The sequence below is a fragment of the Toxorhynchites rutilus genome, chromosome 3 (assembly GCF_029784135.1).
Source record: "Toxorhynchites rutilus septentrionalis strain SRP chromosome 3, ASM2978413v1, whole genome shotgun sequence".
NCBI lineage: Eukaryota > Metazoa > Arthropoda > Insecta > Diptera > Culicidae > Toxorhynchites > Toxorhynchites rutilus.
Genome location: NC_073746.1, coordinates 237,277,109 through 237,299,313, shown reverse-complemented (window position 1 = coordinate 237,299,313; position 22,205 = coordinate 237,277,109). Strand labels below are relative to the sequence as shown.

The 22,205-nt window shown below is 38.8% G+C and overlaps 1 protein-coding gene and 2 pseudogenes across 6 annotated transcripts in view; all 3 read left to right on the top strand.

Moving 5' to 3' along the window:
• The window catches only part of LOC129775573 (calcium uptake protein 3, mitochondrial), a 164,432-nt gene that overhangs the window by 48,900 nt on the left and 93,327 nt on the right, over positions 1-22,205 (top strand). The gene's annotated exons all lie outside the window — the stretch shown is intronic.
• On the top strand, positions 9,734-9,862 carry LOC129780812 (U4 spliceosomal RNA; annotated as a pseudogene).
• On the top strand, positions 15,228-15,356 carry LOC129780811 (U4 spliceosomal RNA; annotated as a pseudogene).

The following is a 22,205-nucleotide window of genomic DNA, read 5'->3' as shown; positions in this document are numbered from 1 at the left end:
AAATTGGACGAAACTATTGGGTTTTTGCGTTTGCTATTGACAAAGCTCTAGAAGGATTTTGGATCACGACGTAGACCAAACTGCACCCTTAATACATGTGATTTGTAGAGTGCAGCATTTAGATGCCTGTAGTCATCGCTTGCATGTTTGAAATTGACTTTTGTAAAGTTGGATCGATGAGTTCGCATACGTTGCTGCCATTGATTGCGTACACGCTTCGCCCTCCGGAGGAGAGGCGTACTCCAAGGAGGTGAAATTGGGCACCGTTTCAAAGGAACGTTCGCAATCAGCCATTGGCGAATGATGTCGCAAAATTTGAATACCATGTCATGGACGTTCGTACAATCGTAGATACAACTCCAAACAGAACCGAACAGATGGGCAGAAAGGCTGTCAAAATCAATTTTGCGGTAATTTATTTTCCTTTCTTCTACATTTCCCACTGGAAGCGAAGTCACTGATTTAGCTGGTGCGTTGAAGCGAATGGTCAAAGGAGGGTGATGAGGATCTACGGACACTAGTGAATCAACGGCGGTCAATACTTCAGCACGGCTTCCTTCGGATACAAAAACCAAATCCAAAGAACGGCGCAGGTGATTTAGTTGTGCATTAATTTGATTCATGTTCAAGAAATCCATTCCGTCAATCAGCGCTGCACTCGCCGGAGTCAAAAGTATCGGGTTGTCGAGACGTAAAAAGTATCGGGTTGTCATTGAAAACCCCATCATATGGGTATCAGATGAACGGGCTCGACTAGTAAATCACAGTTATTTATGATAAATCCAACCCGCATATAGGTATCGAATGAAATGATTTGACTAATATAATATAGTTAGTCATGAAACCATTCCATTCGAAATAATTTAAAAACGTTTGGGATATGAAACGGGGAGAAAACTGTGACGTTATCGAAAACTGCTATATTCTCCCGACTGATAATTCGACATGATCAACATTATATGGATCAAGTGAAATCAGTTCTAGTGATTATAAAAAAGCTCTGTATGAATTGATTTCGGAGCTGGTAAAGCGATCTACAAATCTTGAGTCAGACGAATTAGTAGCCTAACAAATACTGCTAGATCCTCACTTCTAGCAGCAAGGTTTTGGGGATAACAGGGACACCAGTCTTGATAAGGATGCTAAAAATGACATCCATAGAATACACACCTACGAAACTGTCACAAATCGTTGGTAATAAAGTGCTGTCATCTGTATGGGAGGAGTTTGATGCATTGGTAGGCAATCTTCGATCCTCACATGATCCAAAAGCTGCTGCAACATCTATTGTAGATAAACAATTAGCGAAACCACATTTGCTGAGACTAAGCGACCCTTTGTTTTGGTGGATTGAAAGGAAATCTATCTCTCCGCGGCTCTATCTTTTTTTTTGACGTAGAATGAAAACATAGATACGAATGAGCTAGCATAACACAATGAGCGGATATCATTCATGCCTAATGCTGATTTCACACACATACATACACAGCTCGATACAAGGAGAGGAAGTCCTCTGTATCGAGGTGTGCTACGACAAAGAAGAGCAACATAAGAGAATTGTTTGTGCTAGTGCGGATATAGAAGAGTATTCAGAATTTTGGAATATAGATATACACTGCATTTATTTGGATAAACGTATATTTCACGAAAGTATACTTTCAAATTCCAGCAGGGTAACCTTACTGTTGCATGTTGTGGGGTTCGATCACATCTCAAGCAAAATATAGGAGCAGAAGGGTTCATAGTTTGCGATCGATACCTGAGTGGGAAGGAGAAAGTCTGATGCGAGTTGAACCAAATAAACTATAAGTGCTGATAGCTTTCGACTCTTTCGAGTCTACTGAAGTAATAAAAAATTAAATAGCTGAAAAGTTATTTCAAAAATTTCGATGCGTTCTAAAATAATATCCGAAATGATAAACAAGTGAATTGAATAATAAATTCCGTAATTCTACGTCGAAAACTGCGGTAGTGTCCTAGATACAACCCATTACATTTTTTTGATAATATTATGTATTCCGGCGACTTTAGTACCATGTGAGTGAGTTTTTCCGAAAGCAAGACAAGTTTGCAGTGAAAGATGTAGTAGTCTTTCATCATATAACATTGAAAAGATAATGTTTATAAATAAAAAAAATAAAGAAGATCATTGTGATGAAATATATCAGAGAAAACCTTCAGTAAAGTAATATTTTTACTTTTCTCTGCACTGATTATTGTTTTAAACCTTATTTTTTATATCTTCCATTCTTTACATATCCGAATAAACCCGTTCTTGAAAAGAGCCGTCGAGCCGCTCAAATGAACCGGCTCTTTTCATTGAGCGCACGGCTCTGAGCCGCTCACTGAAATGAACTGTTTTGCCCATCTCTAGTTTAAATGTTTTTGTGTCGGATGGCTTTCAATAAGTTCTCGTTTAAAAAATACTGTGCTATACAAACTTTCTACTTGAGATCTGTTGGACCATGTTTCATTGCTGAGAGCATTGTATCAATCGTTGTTGATTGAATATTGGAGAGTTTTGTCCGGAACACAAACGCTTTGTTGACGGAGAATTACTTTAGACTATTTGCATGTGGATTTAGAATAACTTTGAAAAATTCTATTAATAAAATCTTCGATAATAATATGGTGGGCCTAGAAAGGGCCTATTAGTTTTATTGTTATAAATAAAATATCCAAATCAGAGTGCCCAAATAGATTAATGCAAAAATCTCCATCGAAAAATGACCGACAAATGAGCGTTCAAATTGGACAATTTTTCGTGATGCGGTCTATTTTTATTTTATTCAATTTCAATTTTATTCAGATGTTCCCGAAAGACGAAATTCTACGTCAAAATCCATTTACAAAAATTTCGAATTAAATCTAAGTCTTAACAACAACAAAGACTGTTCGCTTACTAGAACAATACAAAAATAGAAATCAAAAAGTACATCTTTTATACTCTCAGCTTTTTATCGAACCACTTTTCAGCTCATTCGCTTCTATCTTTGAAAAAGGCTAAGAAAAACTGAGAATTTAGATTTGCTTTGAGAAAGGCTGTTGACTGATCGGTCGACCGGTGACAGGCGAATGAACAGCGGAATCCGAAGCGAAATTTGGACAATAAATTCGGTTTAAAGCAACTATTTGGGGAAAGGACTTAACCTAACAAATAACAATACCTAATAAAATATTAGGTGTACCGGTAAGTTTCTTCGGTTTTACAACAGATGGCGTAACTTCATTATTATGCCAGTGAATCAAATTCCCCGACATTCGTTGGAAAGCTAATGCCATTGTGCGTCATTTTCAGTATATGTCAAAAAGTTAAAGCGTAAACAACATAGTTTTTTGCCACTTCAAATATATCGAATTTCGTACCAACGAGAGTGTTTTTGCGGGGATTGTTACTTCATTACTTCAATATGAAGAAAAAAGCCGCGGAAAGTCATCGCATTTTGGTGGAAGTTTATGGTAACCAAGCTCCAACTGAACGAACGTGTCAGACGTGGTTTGCACGGTTTAAAAGTTGTAATTTTGACATGGAAGACGAAGAACGTTCCGTATCCCCAAAAAAGTTTGGAGATGAAGAATTGGAGGCTTTACTCGATCAAGATCCGTCACAAACGCAACAAGAACTTGCAGATACACTTAGCAATGGGAATGATCCGAAAGATAGGAGATTGGGTGCTGTATGAATTGGAGCCACGAGACGTCGGACGCCGTTTTTTCACGTGCGAACAACTGCTCCAAAGACATAAAAGAATGGGCTTTTTGAATCGAATCGTTACTGGCGATGAAAAGTGGGTCCATTACGACGGGTGTAATTTACGGCTGAAGGAAACAAGGCCACAGTACGAGCAAAGAAACGATAAAGTTATTTTGCAGCACGACAATGCTAGACCGGATGTCGCGAAACCGGTCAAAACATACTTGGACACGCTGAATTGGGAAGTCCTATCTCACCCGCCGTATTCTTCAGACATTGCTCCGTCCGATTACTACCTTTTTCGATCGATGCAACATGGCCTGGTTGACCAGCACTTCTCTAATTTTAATGAAGCCAAAAATTGGACCGATTCGTGGTTAGTCGACAAGCCGGCCGATTATTCCCGCAAAGGGATCCGTGAATTGCCCGAAAGATGGGAAAAAGTTGTGACTAGCGATGGGCAGAATAAAGCATTAATTTTTGAAAAAAATGAAGAAACTTACCGAAAACATAATCCTATACCAAAAAATTATCTAATCGAAACTTCAAAATGATTAGACAAATTCTAGAACATACACGACCAGACACGACGACATTGTTGACGAAGGACCACGAAATTATTTCATTCAATTCACGGATATGATTTTAGTAAGAAAGGTAATTTACGTAGATTATGAAGCATGATCTGAGCCCCAAAATCGTCCGTTGAAATGAGCGCAAATACACAAACACACATATATGCAAGCACAGCCAAACGAACAATTAGAAGATAAAAAACTACAGTTCCATATCCTTTGAAAAGACAGTTTGAAAATTATAAAGTAAAAAATCTCGAATGAAAAAAAAATATACCGGTATAGATTTCGAAACAGAAACTAACGTTTGGTCGCAACGGAGACAATATTTATTGCTTCTTTTTTCTTTTGGGTACAATAATGCACGACGGTTAGCTATGATTGGTTTCCCCAATGGTATGGATATGGGCAACTCGTGTCTTCTTCTCTTTTATATTGTAAAGAATTTAAACTGTCTCAACTTTATTCGCCTCTAGCTTTGAGAAAGGCCGGCTAGAAGGTTGTCAATGGAGAGTTCTGAGAGAGAACCTACGATCGTTCGCTTACTAAGTGTACACGCAGATACTCCCAAATTGTGCCTGGCAGCAACGTTAGTTTTGTGTCTACACAATTTAAGGAGCAAACATTGGACCAATCAAAACGTGTAATTTTCGATTAGATAATTCCTGATATATTTGAATTATGAAATAATGTTTTCAACAAAATTGTAGTTTATGGTAGATGAGTAGAAATATTTCCAACCGACTGAAAATGTTAGTTACAATTCGAACACATCTTTCATAATTTTGTTACATGTTCAATATATAAATTTTCATTTTACACCCTGTACCTTCCAGTACTAGAGGGTGATTGCACATATGTAATTTTATGTCGTTTGAAGACCTCAGGTTTGAAGTGTTAACGGTCTTTATGTTTCTAGATTGAATGTATGAAATATAAGAAACAATGTACAAACTAAAGTTTCAGAGAAAAAAATAAAGATGTATTTTGACGATTTTCATTACAAATCCAGAGCAATAGAATTTTAAATTTATTGTTCATCGCATTTTTTACATACACAGAATGTCCCCATTGAACATGTTCTACAAACATTTTTTTTTAACCACGACGTGCACCCTTCACCAGGCATCTCCAACCAAGTTTGCTTCCCATACTTTTGCAATTCCTCTGTAATTTTTGATCTGTCCATGCGACAAAAAATCCATGGAATCCCAGATCATCTACGCTCAGATTCTATTCCGCCGATATTTTCGGCAGAATATGGGGGCATAGTTAGATCTGATAAAATGTTCTTTACTGACGGTTCATTCATAAACGGGTCCACTGGCTTTGGCATCTTCAATGAAAATTCCAGTGCATCTTTCAAACTCAAAGATCCTTGTTCCGTGTATGTTGCTGAACTGGGTGCGATATACTACGCACTGGGGATCATTGAAACATTGCCCATCGACCACTATTTTATTTTTTCAGACAGTCTCAGCTCATTAGAGGGAATCCGCTCAATGAATGTTGATAAACGCTCATCTTATTTCCTAACAAGAATAAGACAACTATTGAGTGTTTTGGTCGAAAAATTATTCAAGATTACCTTAGCATGGGTTCCCTCTCATTGCTCGATTCCGGGGAATGGGAAAGCGGACTCACTAGCTAAGGTGGGCGCTTTAGAAGGCACTCTTTTTGAAAGGCAAATTGCTTATAATGAATTTTTCCACATTCCTCGTCAATATACGCTCGTAAGTTGGCAGCGCATGTGGAGTGAAGATGAGTTCGGTCGTTGGTTACACCCGATTATCCCTAAGGTCTCGACGAGTGCATGGTTCAAGGGATTGAATGTAGGTCGTGATTTCATTCGCGTGATATCTCGGCTTATGTCCAATCACTACAACCTAAACGCGCATCTCTATCGCATTGGGCTCGCAGCAAACAATCTTTGTGATTGTGGCGATGGCTACCACGACATCGAGCATGTTGTCTGGTCGTGTATCCGGTTCCATGCTGCTCGCTCTCAGCTCTCTAGAGCACTAAGAGCACAAGGCAGACAATCGGATATCCCCGTCCGGGATATCTTAGGTAGCCATGATCCTGATCTTCTGCTTCATCTATACCTGTTCCTCAGAAACGCCGATGTCAACGTTTAATGATGTTTCCTTCGTTGTGTCCCCGTTTTATATCCCTCCTATCCGATCGATAAACTTTTACTTAGTCGCGGCAATACATACACACACTCTTTACAGACACACGGGCCAAAGGTTGTGCAGTCCACTGATGATTCAACAAGAGCCAAAGGTTGTACCGCTCATGACAACTCTACACGAACTGATGATTGCGCCGGCTAGAGACCATTCTATCCTGGATTCCTCTAGTCGAGAAAGACGCACCACGCTAGATATGAGGTACAGACTAGGGGGGCGTTGCTGATTAATGGTCAGCTGCATCCCAATAGGAAGTATCCCGTGTCGGGCACACGTACAGAGCCAGCAACATCCCAATTACGAAAACACTTGTAATACTAACCTCGAGCCAACCGCGAGTAATCGGTTACATATTACTAACATAGATAATAAGAAAAATTGTATTGAACTCCCGGCCCCGTGAGGCTAACGCCATATAAGCCTTTATAAAAATATATATTTTGGAAAAAAAAACATTTTTTTCTCACATTTGTATCAAAGTCTGTTGGTTTTATTTTCGTAGCAATGTCCTATTTGACACATATACATTAAAATGGTTCTCCAGTTGATTTATGCAATGTTCCCGGGCCTCCCAAAAAATGACGGCAAGTTTAGCAATAAATCTTGTCTCGATATATTTTCTCCTGTGGTTTGCATGTAAAATATCCGAGCATATAGTTTCAATTTTACTGTTACTTACCTTTGTCAGAAATAGCCGTTCGTCTAGAATTTTGGCTGTTTTCAATGAATGTATTCCAAATCATTTGTCTGTTTTCAATCATTGCTCACTTTTTTTATCGAAACTTAAAATTTTGAAAATTTTTGTAAAATTATTTCTGCCTATAGTTTGTGAGAAAAATTGGGCTCTCACTTTGTATCCCACAAAAAAAATCGAATTATTACCTCCTAAGCGCCTAGTGCACCCGTGACCGAGTGGTTAGCGTCTCACATTATCATGCCGGGTGTTCGGGTTCGATTCCCGTTCTGGCCGGAGGATTTTTCGTCAAATAAATTTCCTTCGACTTGCACTGTGGTCACGCGTATTCAAGAGCTTGCCCCTCGGAATACATTCAAGGCGTGTTATTTGGCTTAAGAAATCTCAACTAAGTATTAATAAATGACGCTAGTTAATGCATACGTTGAGACGGCAAAAGTTACACAGGGAACGTTAGCGCCATTCAAGATAAAGAAGCGCCTCGTGCAAATTAAATTGTAGTACAGCGCGGACTCGATTATATACTGATTTCTGATTTCTTTTCTTTTTGTATACAGTAAAACTTGTTTTCATGCGGTTTTTTTTGCGCGATTTTTTTTGTGCGGTGTTTGAAAAGAAGCATATTTGACGAAGTTATCGTCCATTTAGTTTTTTTGGTTTATATGCATTTCAGTGCGGAAAAAGTATATTTGCGTCTCAATTATCCAATTCTGAAATCATTCCCCTCCTCTCATCAAATGCTCTAAGTTTTTCTAAGTTTTTGCATGACATGATTTCTAACAGCAACACGTTTCGATATGCAACTAAAAGCACAAAACAGCCACGCGCAACCGAAAACGCAAAGTGTCCCATCGCAAAGCAGGGAAACAAAAGGAAATTGAACGGTGAATGGCGTGGATTTGAGTTATTTTCTTGGGGGAAACTTTTTTATGCGGTCCCTATCTACCGCACAAAATAGTTTTTTTTTCAAAATATGTACCGAACACGATTTTTTAAAACTGCTGGTGAAGTTTTGTGCGTTTTTTTACACGAATTTTTTTGTGCGGTCCCTATCCCCCGCACAAAAAAAGGTTTTCCTGTATAATTGACTCCTGTATATAATCGAGTCAAAAAAAAAGTTTTATTCGTTTTTTTTGCATGTATTTTTTTTGTTTTTTGAACACAAAACAGGAATTTGATTTTTGATTCATCCTCTTAAAGTCAGAAAACACCTTTCTCACATGAAAAAAATTAATTTATTCAGATTCTCTCAGGAGGCGATAGACGATCATATTTGATGAAAAAAAAATCCTTCTACGCATATGTTCGATTTTCAACAATGACAGAGTTATAGACCTTTTTTTGTTTCGGACTCTGTTGCCTCAAACTGGCTCTACATTACAAAGTACGCTACAGAAAACGATTCTGTTGCTTTCATTTGAAAGATGAGAAAATTAAGTACAGGGTATAATAGTGGAATCTCTAAATTAGTGGATTTTCATAACATTTTGGAAGTAAAAAACTTAAAAGTTAAAAATTTTGAATGTGTTATTATTAATTGCATCCTAAAAATTTATATTAAACTAGATTGTTTCTATCAATTGAATTGAACCGCTCTACAATTTGTTCTTTGAAACCCAATTTATATCTTTCTTAATTTGGCCGCAATATCGATATTCCTGGTGAAAATGCAAGCAAAATCATCAAAAATCACGATTTTTACCCCACTGTACATGTAATAGCCACTTAAATTACACCTTATCGTTGTAATGTTTCATTTCTGCTTGAAATAAGTCAGATTTGAAATATAAAAGATTTTTTTTACAAACTGTATATAATCGAGTCCAAAATTTTATATAATCGAATCACATATAATCGAGTCCGACACGTAGATGCATCCAATTGAGATAAGTTCAAAATACAAAATATTAACTGTATACAATGAATTGAAAAAGTCATAAAGCCGAAAGTGCAATAGCGATCACATGATATGCTAGTTTTCAGCTCAAAATTTCATAACCGGTGAAATGACCGGCCGTCATATGTTTGGCGTTAATTTTATGTGTAATGCTTCACGTACTATTAAAGCTCCTGAATATCTCGTAAGTTTGGCTGAGTACAAAATCAAAGCTCCATCTCGATATATATATTAAGTTTGAAAAATTGTGAAATAGTGAAAGTTTGTTCGAATTTTGGTAAAATATAAATGTCATTTGAATAAAATAATAAATTTCTTAAACTGTGCATAAGTTTATTATAGTATCATAGCGTAACTCTTCTATTATTTTTATGCTATGCAAGCACCGATTTGTGCCCGGCACGACGAAAAATAAAACAAATGCTGTCTAAATTTTTCGGAAAAAAGTTAATATAATCGGTCCGATGGTTTTTGCTAAAAGAAAATCCGCATTTGTAATAATTGCATTCGACGTTTCGTTCAACATCCGGTTTCTAATTTCAATCTTGTTCAGGTTTTGTGCTGAAAATATGCGTTTTGTTAGAATAGCTGTCGCCGCACGGATCATGCCTTTAGAGCGTGATTCATGGCGAGAACGATAGAGCGGATGCTTAGATCGCGCTCTATCCTAAATACACAGAATAGCTTGCGCAGTGGCTTTATCGTAACTAATGAGGTTTTTCCGAAGTGCGATTATTGCTAGCTGAAAACCTAAATATCATAAAACTCCTCCGGCCAGCGATAACCCGCCGGGAAGGAGAACAAAACAAAAATAAGCAAAACGACGTAATGTGTTTACGATCAGAGCCTATCTCCGATCGTAAATACCGAAGGACGGGAGAAATCCCAAAAAGAGAGCACTATGGGTGCTATAAACGGAGCCTATCTCCGAGCTAGGACAATAAGTAATAAAACGGAGAGGAAAAGATAACACGCCTGCGAGCGTGTTAATAATCATCCCTCGTTCGCCCGTCTGGCTTAGAATAAATAATTGTAATTTTCTCTCTCTTATGCTACGACTTCTGGGGTAGATAAGAAGGCAATGTCTGTATATAAGAGAAAACTTGAACAGAATAAACGCACTCTCAACTGGACACTCTCAACCATACCACGGACGTAGGAGCGTCGTGGCGAAGTACCGAACCCCTCTTTTTTTGTCATAAACGTATCACAACCCTGGACATCGCCCGAGCATCCTGGACACCATCGGGAGCACCCTGGACATCATCGCCGGCAGATCCCAGCGCAACAAGCGCTGGTAAGTATTGAACACCCCTCCTCCAAAGATCCGAAATTCCAACCACCCTTCCTCTCCCTTTTCCTTCCCTTGGCTCCGCCCGGCCAAACTCCCAAGTGACGCGGTACTACCGGATCGCACCAGTAGGCGCATACTCGTTATGCGCTCTACGTGATCTGGCCTACCACATAGCGTCCAGTAAAGGGCTTTCCCTTCGTGTCATCAGCACGATCTCGAACTGCAGCCACATTTGGTGGCTCCAGAGAGGAGCTTTCCTCCAGCGTAATCAGCACGATACCCTGCAGCCACATTTGGTGGCTCCAGAGAGGAGTCTTATTTCAAGACAAGGTACGAACTCACAATAAAGTGCTCGGTTGAGTTGAGAGTCCTGTTTAAATTGCTTTGCGCCCGTCTTAGCACGGAGGAAGTTCGGTCTAGAAAGACGAACAATAAAAGCCAAGAGGCTAATTGCGCATTTCAAATAAAACAGTAATTTGTCCTGAAAGACGGACATCTGTGGAATAAAAGTAATTTGTCCTGCAAGACGGACACATCGCCAGTCAGGCATAGTTGGACGAAGGCAACAGGCGCCTCGTCAACATCAAGTGCACCCGGTCACGAGGCCCGGCAAGCAAATATTTAAAAACAATCGGATTCCGAGAGGCGGATCCAAAATAACAAAATAATTAAAGGCATCGCCGGAGTGCGATAAAAATAAGAAGGTGTCCAGTAACGGCACAAGGAACTGCCTAAGAGCAGTAACGGAACCATTCGTGTTCAAATAGAAGTTCGTCTTAAAGAAAAATCGTCCGAAAACGGTACTGGTTTTGTCAGGGGACAGAACTAAGAGCTCATACGGTTGAGGAAAATATTCAAGATAGGAAAAGAAATCAACAAACTTAAAAATGGCCTCTAGCTTTGAAATTGAAACACTTTCATCCAACATAATAGCCCGAACCTCCATCGAACTCTATAGTATTTTAGAACGAGAATGTCATGCCAAGAAACGTGCAGTGTTTGCTCGATGGGAACTCTACGACAAAAAGTATCAGGCAAGGAAAGACAGAGGATGGACGGCTGAGGATGATAAGTGGAAAGTGGAAATAGAGGTACAAGATAATCAAATACTGGACGAACTGGAGGAACGACAATCCAGATACAGAATGAAAATGATCGAAATAGCAGCGGCACATGGAATTCAACTTCCACAGATTAGGATGTATGCGGTGAAGAAACCACCAGAGTCCGCCGAAGATATAAAATCTGCAAACATTGAAACAAATAAAAATGTTGAGTGCGGGACAGAGGAAGCTCTGAGTAAATCGGTCACAGATGGAAGAATTGTGGCAAATATGAAAGAGTCGTTTCAGATAAACGACGCCACTCCAATAGAAAAGGTTGTCAGTAAGGCTAAAGGCAGGTCCACTAAAGTAAGGGTTGCGAGGTCAAAACAAAAGCAATCTACCGACGAAATTATAGAAAAGGTACCACAACTAAAGACTCCCGAATCAAACACGATATCCGTTGCAGTACAAGTCGATGAACAAATAATTGAGTCAATGAGAAAAGAATCGACTTTTGTGATTAATGAAAATAAAATCAGATCAGAAAGCCCAACGCGTAGAAGAAGACGCAATAAAAAGATTATAACAAAGGACGTCTCATCACCTTGGTTTAACGCATCTAAACTAATAAAATTGATGATGATGTTGGTAATGTCGTTTTCCTTAATCAACGCCATGTCGATAAAACCCATCGACAGTGACGGATTAATGTTTGATCATCAAGGAACGTGTTTACTGCATAAAGACACAGGGCTAACACATATACAAACGAACACAATTCCCGGTGATGAGGACAACCGTAACGAGATTAACCGAAATATGTTGTATGACGGAAATATGGACACCTTTGAAAATTTTTGTATCCTTCGTAAGAAGCGAATTAAGAAGTCGGTGGATCAGCCGAATACTTTGGAAAATAGTGATGATATGCAGGAAATCCATATAGACGGCATTTATCAAATGAAGGATCCGATTGGAAGCTATTGTATGCAGAAGAAGAAAATGCTAAAATTGAATCAAAAGTTTGTGGAGAATTTCCTCGAAGATTTCAATGCTAAGTTATATGATTATCTGTCCGAGCTTCATGTCTATCTGAATGAAATGAATGGGCTCAATGAATGTGATGTTGAATTGGAAGAAGACTCAGTTGAAATTAATGAGGTAGAAAACATCAAAATGGAGACAGAGCCGAATTATGGAGAAGATCATAGTATCGCGTTATATCGATATAAAGTATTTTTGCAACCGGTCACAGAAACAGTGGGTGCAATTTCTCAACACATTTAACAAGGATGGTCTCACGAGAGGGACAAGGGTGAGATTATAGTTAACACCCCTTAGACGAACTTAGACTTAGAATGGAAAATGCTGAAGCAAACTAGCTCATCCTTTAAGATTAAGGATACAGTTGCCGAAACGACCACACAGGAATATGAGGGCCGGCGTATGAAAAATGAGTTTCCCAAGATGGAACCGAGGGATTTGGGACCACCCAAATTTTATTTGCTTAGAGGAGATTGCAAAACAAAACAAGACTAAGGGAGAACTCCAGAAAATGTTCATGGAGGCTTCACGGGGAAAAGGAAAATGATTAGAATGCGGTCCATGATATAAAATGAAAATAAAATAAATGAATGACTACAACGGAGAGGTCAGAAACATTTCACAATTGGATGGAGTGATTAATTGAAATATTACCAGAGGCGGCTGTTTATGGAAAAACAAGCAGACAACGAGAACTAAACGAAGCAAAGGGTTCTTCGGTTTTTTGGCGGACTTAATATTTGGTAGCGACGATATGGAAAACGAGCTACAGGCAATGAGGGTTCATGAAGACGAAAAAATTCACCAAATATCGGAGTCAATGGTAAAAATGAATACCAAGGCGTCCAAAATGGGAGAACAGCTTAACGAGAGATACTATAAATTGTACAAAGACATGACTCAATTAAAACAATTATATTCTGCGGATAAGGTTCAAAGGTTACGAACAACGATGTTAGAAACCACGATATTGGCACGAGAAGTTATCGATGGAACGTTGAATAGATATAGGAAAGTTCGAACGTTTCCTTTGTCCGTCGACGAACTAGCCCAAACCAGAAAAAACATTTCACAAGCGTTGCCAACTGGTTACATTGTCCTGGATCACCCATCAGCCGTAAAATACAACACGCGTGTAGTCAACGGCTCCCTCATAATTACCATGACGAGTGTTGTCATCAACAAAGTTGAGTTCGAGGTATTTAAGATAATACCGATCCCACGGGCTGAGAATGGCTCAATTATTGTAACAGAACATGATCGCATCGCGGTAGGCCACAACCAAGACTTCTTCTACCCATCGATCGAACTAACAAAACTGAATGATACGCATTTAATTACGGTTCAACCAGAACTGAGTAAGGAAGTGGATTGCGTAGCGGCTGTCATACTGCATATCGCAAGTACCCGCAAATGTGCAACAAAACTGTTAACCACGCCTTACGCTATGATGGAGACACTGTCCACTCCTAATACCGTTTTATACTATGCATCCGATACAAAGGCAATAGTTATACATTGCGACAACGTGGTAATGTCACCACCTTATGAGGCAGCAGTAGTAACTCTCCAGCCAGATTGCCGTATACAATCCAACAACAAAACGATACATGCAAGTTTAAATGGCATGAACAAGAAGATTGCAACATACTTCAAATCTAAATACCAGGTGGCCGATCACCTATTGGACGAATTCAATGACACCGTAAAAGATGTGGTGGAGCCGAAGCCCGATAATCCCTACGATAACAACGCTATGATAACCGTGTACAACAGTTTGGATCCCTTCCATCCGAAATCGAAGTATCTTTGGAGGAACGCCGCCCTTTTCGTAAGCATACTAATGATTATAATCGGGATCATTTATCTACGTTGCTGCAGACGAAGATGCTGCACCAGATCCAGAGCCACAGCAGGACCCGATGTCCATATCCGAATGGACAACCTATTGAACCGGCAACAATTAGAAGACACAGCGCTTTAAAACCAAGCATTGGAGGGACGTTCAATGAAGCAAGGCGGCATGCCGAAGAATTGAAGAGAAAAAGTGATTTAAAACTCTGTTAGACCATAAGTACACAAAATGTAAAATAGAAGAAAATAATTGAATATGAAATAATTGTAGTCAAAATGAGGAATCTGACAATGAATAAGAAATATAAGCAACAAAGGGTTGCATAAACTGACGAGAAGATATGTCGTCTAATGTAATAGTAAAAATATAATTTGTTCAGTGAAAGAAGCAATTAGGCGCCGTTGTATGGCTATTAAAGTACATAAAGTTGAAGACTCTTCTATGGATAGAAGAAGTATTGAATTTGAAAATTGAATACTCCTGCGAGAGTAAAATGAAGTGTAACACAAAGCTAAAATGAATAGGATTTGCATTGTAAATGAATCTGAAGGCAAAGTGGCTAATAAATTGTAACGAAGCAAAGAATGAATTTATAACACACCATGTATGAAGAATAAACGGAAGTCATCCGCTCATAGCAAACGAATTGCATTGTATAACTTCAGGTTAGGAAATTGAATGTAAGAAAAACATAATATTGAAAAGAGAATATAAGATGAAACAATTGCGAATTATACAGTAATAAAAGATACAGCATCAGAAGCATAGAAGAAAAAATTATTAGAAACAGATGCGGCGTAGCTCAATTGGTAAATCTGCCTTACGCGATTTACGAGGGCCGGTATGTCGCCGCACGGATCATGCCTTTAGAGCGTGATTCATGGCGAGAACGATAGAGCGGATGCTTAGATCGCGCTCTATCCTAAATACACAGAATAGCTTGCGCAGTGGCTTTATCGTAACTAATGAGGTTTTTCCGAAGTGCGATTATTGCTAGCTGAAAACCTAAATATCATAAAACTCCTCCGGCCAGCGATAACCCGCCGGGAAGGAGAACAAAACAAAAATAAGCAAAACGACGTAATGTGTTTACGATCAGAGCCTATCTCCGATCGTAAATACCGAAGGACGGGAGAAATCCCAAAAAGAGAGCACTATGGGTGCTATAAACGGAGCCTATCTCCGAGCTAGGACAATAAGTAATAAAACGGAGAGGAAAAGATAACACGCCTGCGAGCGTGTTAATAATCATCCCTCGTTCGCCCGTCTGGCTTAGAATAAATAATTGTAATTTTCTCTCTCTTATGCTACGACTTCTGGGGTAGATAAGAAGGCAATGTCTGTATATAAGAGAAAACTTGAACAGAATAAACGCACTCTCAACTGGACACTCTCAACCATACCACGGACGTAGGAGCGTCGTGGCGAAGTACCGAACCCCTCTTTTTTTGTCATAAACGTATCACAACCCTGGACATCGCCCGAGCATCCTGGACACCATCGGGAGCACCCTGGACATCATCGCCGGCAGATCCCAGCGCAACAAGCGCTGGTAAGTATTGAACACCCCTCCTCCAAAGATCCGAAATTCCAACCACCCTTCCTCTCCCTTTTCCTTCCCTTGGCTCCGCCCGGCCAAACTCCCAAGTGACGCGGTACTACCGGATCGCACCAGTAGGCGCATACTCGTTATGCGCTCTACGTGATCTGGCCTACCACATAGCGTCCAGTAAAGGGCTTTCCCTTCGTGTCATCAGCACGATCTCGAACTGCAGCCACATTTGGTGGCTCCAGAGAGGAGCTTTCCTCCAGCGTAATCAGCACGATACCCTGCAGCCACAATAGCCATCAATGACCATCGAAGAATTGGGAATCGATGTTCATCCTTTTGATTGATACATAATTTTCGTCCAGAATACATTTAAACTCTTTCTATCCTCTACGCACATATTCTTCAAACCGAAAAGCTCCGTCTTACTAAACTCATTGTAGATAATTATCCTAACTAATAACGTTGGGAAATTACCGAGCTCACTGCTCGTTTTAGGTCTGTTACCAAAACTATTCAGCTAATTAAGCTTATTCGGCTTGAGGTTTGTAAATTTCTTGAGAAACTGGTTATCCAGATTGAATCGTATTTGCTTCCCTAGCTTTACATGAGTACTCCGTCATCGGTTTTCAAATTCACTAAATTCATCCATGTTTTATTTTACGGAGCTGATGAAGATGAATAGTTTTGTGATGCTTAATCCGTGTATGAAACATGTTTTGTTTACAATGAATGTGATATGACCCAGAATCGCAGATTGATATGAATACATCAGATATCTAATGGAACTGGGGCGATAGACTTTAAAAACAATGATATTCAAATAAAAAGATCTTTTTACAAAAATATATAACATGGCAACCACAAGACAGAGTATATTAAACTTCCCACTGAATCCAGCTTACACTCGAAGCCGTCGATAGATTATCATATTGCTAATAAATTCAAACTATATCCATTAAGCTACCTGTATGTACTTACTTTCTCAGCAAGTGCCAGTCATGGTCGGCACGGAAATGATCGTCGAGCCCGACAGCCCTCTCAGTGACCCAAATTCAATATCACCTTATGGTATCATTATGCACAGTTTTGCGTTACAATAATCCTCCCACCAGTGTAGGACACGCGCCCTTTCTAAAACTTTACTGGCCCTGTCAGATATTTTGATGATCGGTCGATATATTCAGCTACAGACGATGACACCTTTGAATTCGAAAGTAGGTCTCTTATAGTTAGACTGTCTCCAGCGGACCGATACCCGTTCGCTTACATTCTAAAGCTGTCAATACTTAACACCATCGTTTGGCAGTTACAATGTTTGGTGAAACCGATGGTCACTCAACCTCGCGTGGCCAGATTCGTGTTTCCGCAAATCAACGGGGAAGGTGTGTGTGATCATAAATAAAACTGCGGTCATATTTTCTACGCTTTTTCCTTTATATCTGCACGCTGCTCTCAGCATACCTGTTTAGGAATGGCTCACTTCAACACGCGAGAAGAAGTTTCGATCGGGGTGAAGTTCTACATTCGCTCCAGGGCCCCAAAGTTCAAGCCATGGAACGAGATGCAACAGAGGTGGCGGAGCAGACCGGGGCCGCGAAACTTTCCGCTGCACTAATGTATCAATCGGACCGAGACAATTAATCAAACCATTGCAGACCGGTAGTGACCGGCTCCGAAAACAACGAGGGGAAGGAAGTTCTCCCGAACCGTAGGGGCTATTTGGAAGAAATTAAATTTATTATAATTACTAGTAGGTCCTAAGAGGGCGCGGAAAGTGTCTGTTTTCAGATTATTAGGAGTAATAAATTTTCACACTTTATGCAAACCCGCTGCAGGAACGGGAGGTTTCCGGGAATATGATGTTGAGATTTTAGCTGGAAGCAATTGAGGTTATTGATGATCGTTTGGAAAATGGATGACCGGGATGCGTTATGGCAGAAATGTTCAGTTAGTGAAGTTGTTACCCAAAATGATATCTTCATCTAGTGGGGATCATTTTTGGCTAATAGATCGTGAGAAACGATTTGGTTATTTGTCGTTAATTACTAGGTAAACGATTTCCCTGATTTAGTGGAATTCACTTCTTGGCTAATGCGGCTCTTTTGATCGAACCATTAATAGGTGTCAATTCCAGGAAGTACTAAAGTGAGTCGATGCATCAAAATAAATTCTATTGCAAAATTGGAGAATTTTAGATCAAGGTTCAAACAGTAACGGTTTTATTTCTGAATGGGAATGAATATATTCAACAACTAGCTGACCTGGTGAACTTCATCCCACCCTCAATTGATATTTTCATTCAAATAATTTGGAACACTGAAGTTCCCACATAAATAATTTTTTTGTACGTGATTTATATTCGTGGTAGATAATTAATTTTTTAGACGCATCAAACCTGATACTGACTGTTCAAATCCGTTGCTCCCATCTCAAGTTAAATCGTGAGGAACGAACACCAAATAATTTTTATTTATATAGATTTAGCAAAACAACTATTCTGGATAGAATTTGAAAAGAAAAACAGAACAGAAAAAACAGAAAACAGAAAAAATCAATGCATTTTACTGTTCCTCTTTCAAAAAGACGAAAAAAAGCAAGGCGGGCGGCTGAATTTGTGAACGATATTTATGGCCCTGAAACTGTAACAGTCAATTATGTGCTATTTTGGAGCAATTCCAAGTGAAATCGACAAATGGCAAAACATGAGTATTTTTAATTCTGATTTTGATTTTTAATTTGATTGGGTTGCAGGAAATATGAGTTTTCCGCAGCATTTGAGAATTTTTTGACTCAAGGAAAAGGGCGTATCGATTTAAGTGGGAGAAATGTTTGATAATTTATATCTCAAAAAACATGAGTCGTACCGAAATAGTGTCTTAAAAAGAGTTATAGAGTATTGATGTTAAAATGTGAAAAAAATATACACTGAGAAAAAAGTTAGTACTCTTTTTTATTTACAAAAAAAACTTTAATTTGCAATATCCAAAGTACATATTTTTTTTATTTTTTGTTTTTTCATATAAAATAGAAGCCATGTAGAAAATTAAAAAAATTAGTCCAAGCTAGTAAAAAGATTTTTTAAAATCTTTATGAAACATCAAATTTTTATGAATTTTTGAAATTTCGAATTTTTGCATGTAAACAATTATTTTTAGCCACAAATTATGAATCCTGATGTGATTTAAAATAAAAAAGCTCTTCATCAATTTCCTTTTAAATGCAGCCATTCTCGAGATTTTTGAATAATTTAGATTGACTAAGTTTTTTTACATAGAGATGATATCTCCAGCATTAACCAAAGGTCATTGACTATCGTTAAATACACTTGATCAATACCAATTTGGCTGGCAATCAATTGTGTATGCTTTCTACCAGAAATAGAAAACACACATTGGCGAAAGAATGGTTCCCGTGACCGAGCACTTGTTCCAATCTAGCGTTGCAACAATTATCACTGAAATATTTCTAGATTGATCCATTAAAGCCAGTCTGCGCAGGAGAAAGTCAGCAGCAATATATTTGCAATGCTTTTCCCGCCACCATTCAATCACTTTCAATTGATGTGATCAAGTTGACCCATAGCAGCATGTTTTCCAAGGCTTGATTTACTGATACTGACTCAGGGGTAGAGATCGAACACCGCCATAGATAGTGTCTATTCCGCTGCGAAAAATCATCGCGGTGCCCTGCAAGTGATCGTGACGCTGCCCGTGATGACGTGATGCCGCTGGCTGCTGCTCTAGTCGTAAATTATGCTCTTAAGGATGGACCATAAACTTCAGCTATCACGTATATTTTACGCGTCCACTGGGCGATAAAATCAATTTCTCGTTGATTACCTTTTTAGCGGCGGCTTACGCTTGCGGCCTAGTTGTTCTTTGGCGTGGTGTGAATTGTGGGTACCGGATCGAAACCTGTTGAAGGCACTTGTTCAATTATAATCTATGGATGTTCATTAGCGGCAACATAAGAGAATCCGAAAGATGTTTCCATAATTAACTGCGAAGAAGTAGACTACCAGACTGACGCAGTAATTCGAATTGGAAGTTGGTTGGCTTTACTAGAACGATTATCAAATGCCACGCATAAAACTAAGTGTAAGCTACACTTAACAGATATTTTCAATGACATGCGAATATTCCTACCGGATTTCCCATTACTGTTGTCGCTAATTTTTCAATTTATAAGGTGCTTTATAAATAATTTTTCATAAACAGTCTTGAATTCAGATAGAACTGCACACAAAAGATTAAAATTTGTATTTCAATTTCACCCAACCAGTTTGCATGACTTGTATGTGGTTATAAACCTTCCCATCAAAAATGAACCAGGGAAGCCAGACAAAATTTGTTTCAAAGCTTTCAACAAATAGAGTGTCTAACGATTCGCATCGAGTGCATCGACCTCTCCGGACGGTCGCGAAACAAAAAAAAAAAGCAGCGATCAAGTATAGGTGGATAAACCATAAAACATGCTCTTGAAATCTAAACCACATAAATCACCCCCGGAGATGTATGGACCATGCAGCAACTTAACACGAGCCCCAGCGTCGAAAGGCTTCACCCGGGAGATTTTATAACCGCTTTGTCATTTTGACGCCACAGGACATCTGGATGGAGGTTTCGTCTTGTGAGGAGTGTTAGCCCTCAAGCATGTTTATCGACCCAGAAGATGTGCGGCTTTATTAGTTTTCGACAAGTTTGTACCTCGATTTAGACTATCATTTTCGATGAACTTTATTTTCATTACACGGATTTCTAACTATTCCAAACGTTACTGCTATCTTATGTAGCTTGTTGATGATGGTTTTCATTTATTGACTTTTTTCATAATCACCAATAATATTCACACATTGACCGTTAAAGTTGCTACAGTTTATATAATTGTACGTAAAAATTAGTACAAGAAGATCCCCTTGGGATATCCTCAAATCGTCCTCGTGAATTGTTTCAGGGTTTATTTTATTTTTTGGTTAGAATTTATGTGATATGTGGCTCCTGCAGTTTAAATCTGAAATATTTTGTTCCAGCATTCCTAAACTGTTTTCGAATCATGCTTTTTTCTGGAAACTGCATATGTTTTGAATCCCATTTGATCTGTTGAAACAATATTACATAACCGGCAAGCATATTAAAAATTTCATTCAAGTCGGAGAGATCGAGTAGAGTCGTTTGCTCATTTGGTAGATAGGTGCTCCTATCATTATGCTATATGTTGATGATGGTTCCTTTTTTTTACATTTTTAATACTGTTACACTATATCAAGTGAGTTCATTCTCATAGTCTCTGATTTCATCCGTGTAAAGATTTAGATTTTAATTTTACAAGTTTGTATTGTTGTTATGTACACTGGAAAGCATTACACACCAAAATTTTATGAATACCAGTGATTGTGTATTGAGCATTTTATTTGAAAACTAGAAATTTACCATAAGCCTTGAAAAATGGATGAATTTTTGCCTCGAGCTGACGCTAATTCAACAAGTACGAATCGTAGGACGATTTTTTTGCTTTCATTTAAAATATGAGAAAATTTCCCAGAGAAAGCAGTTGTAAAACATTTCAATTAGTGAAACCCATTACCATTTTAGGAGTTAATATTAAAATATTGATAATTTTGGAATGTTTTAAATTATTTTGTCACAAAAAATGCATTAAAAACATAAATGTTTCTTTCTAACAAATTTAATCACTCCGACCGCCCTGAACGTGCTCTCGTGGTCGAGTGATTAGCCTCACACATTATCAAGCCACTAGTTCAATTCCCGGTGTGGTCGGGTGATTTTTTATCGGAGAAACTTCATCCGAATTGCACTGTGGTCACGCTTACCACTCAGAATATATTCAAGGCGTTTTATTTGGCACAAGAAATCTCAGCTAAGTATGTACTAATAATAAAAAGCGCAAGTAATACCAACGTTGAGACGGCAGAAGTTCGCCAATAATCCCATTCAAGAAGAAGACCGCTCTACAATTCGTTCTTTGACACCACATTTCTTACTTCTGCTGTGATGCAGAACGAATTTTAGAGCGGTTGAAAAATTTAATTTTGGGAGTCTTCGTAGCCACTTGGTTACGCGTTCGCTTACTAAGCGATCGATCGTGAGTTCAAACTCAGGGCCCTCAACTGACCATCTTTGTGGTGTTATAGAATAACTACGTCCACGCAACCATCATCAGCGATGACTCGAAAACCCAACAAGCCGGCTTGCGATCACAATTCGTATAGGCCGATTGCAATGTTATCCTGTATCCGTAAATTGTTAGAGAAAATGATTCTACTACGTTTGGACAAGTGGGTCGAAACGAACAATTTGCTGTCAAATACGCAATTTGGGTTCCGCCGGGGTAAAAAGATGAAT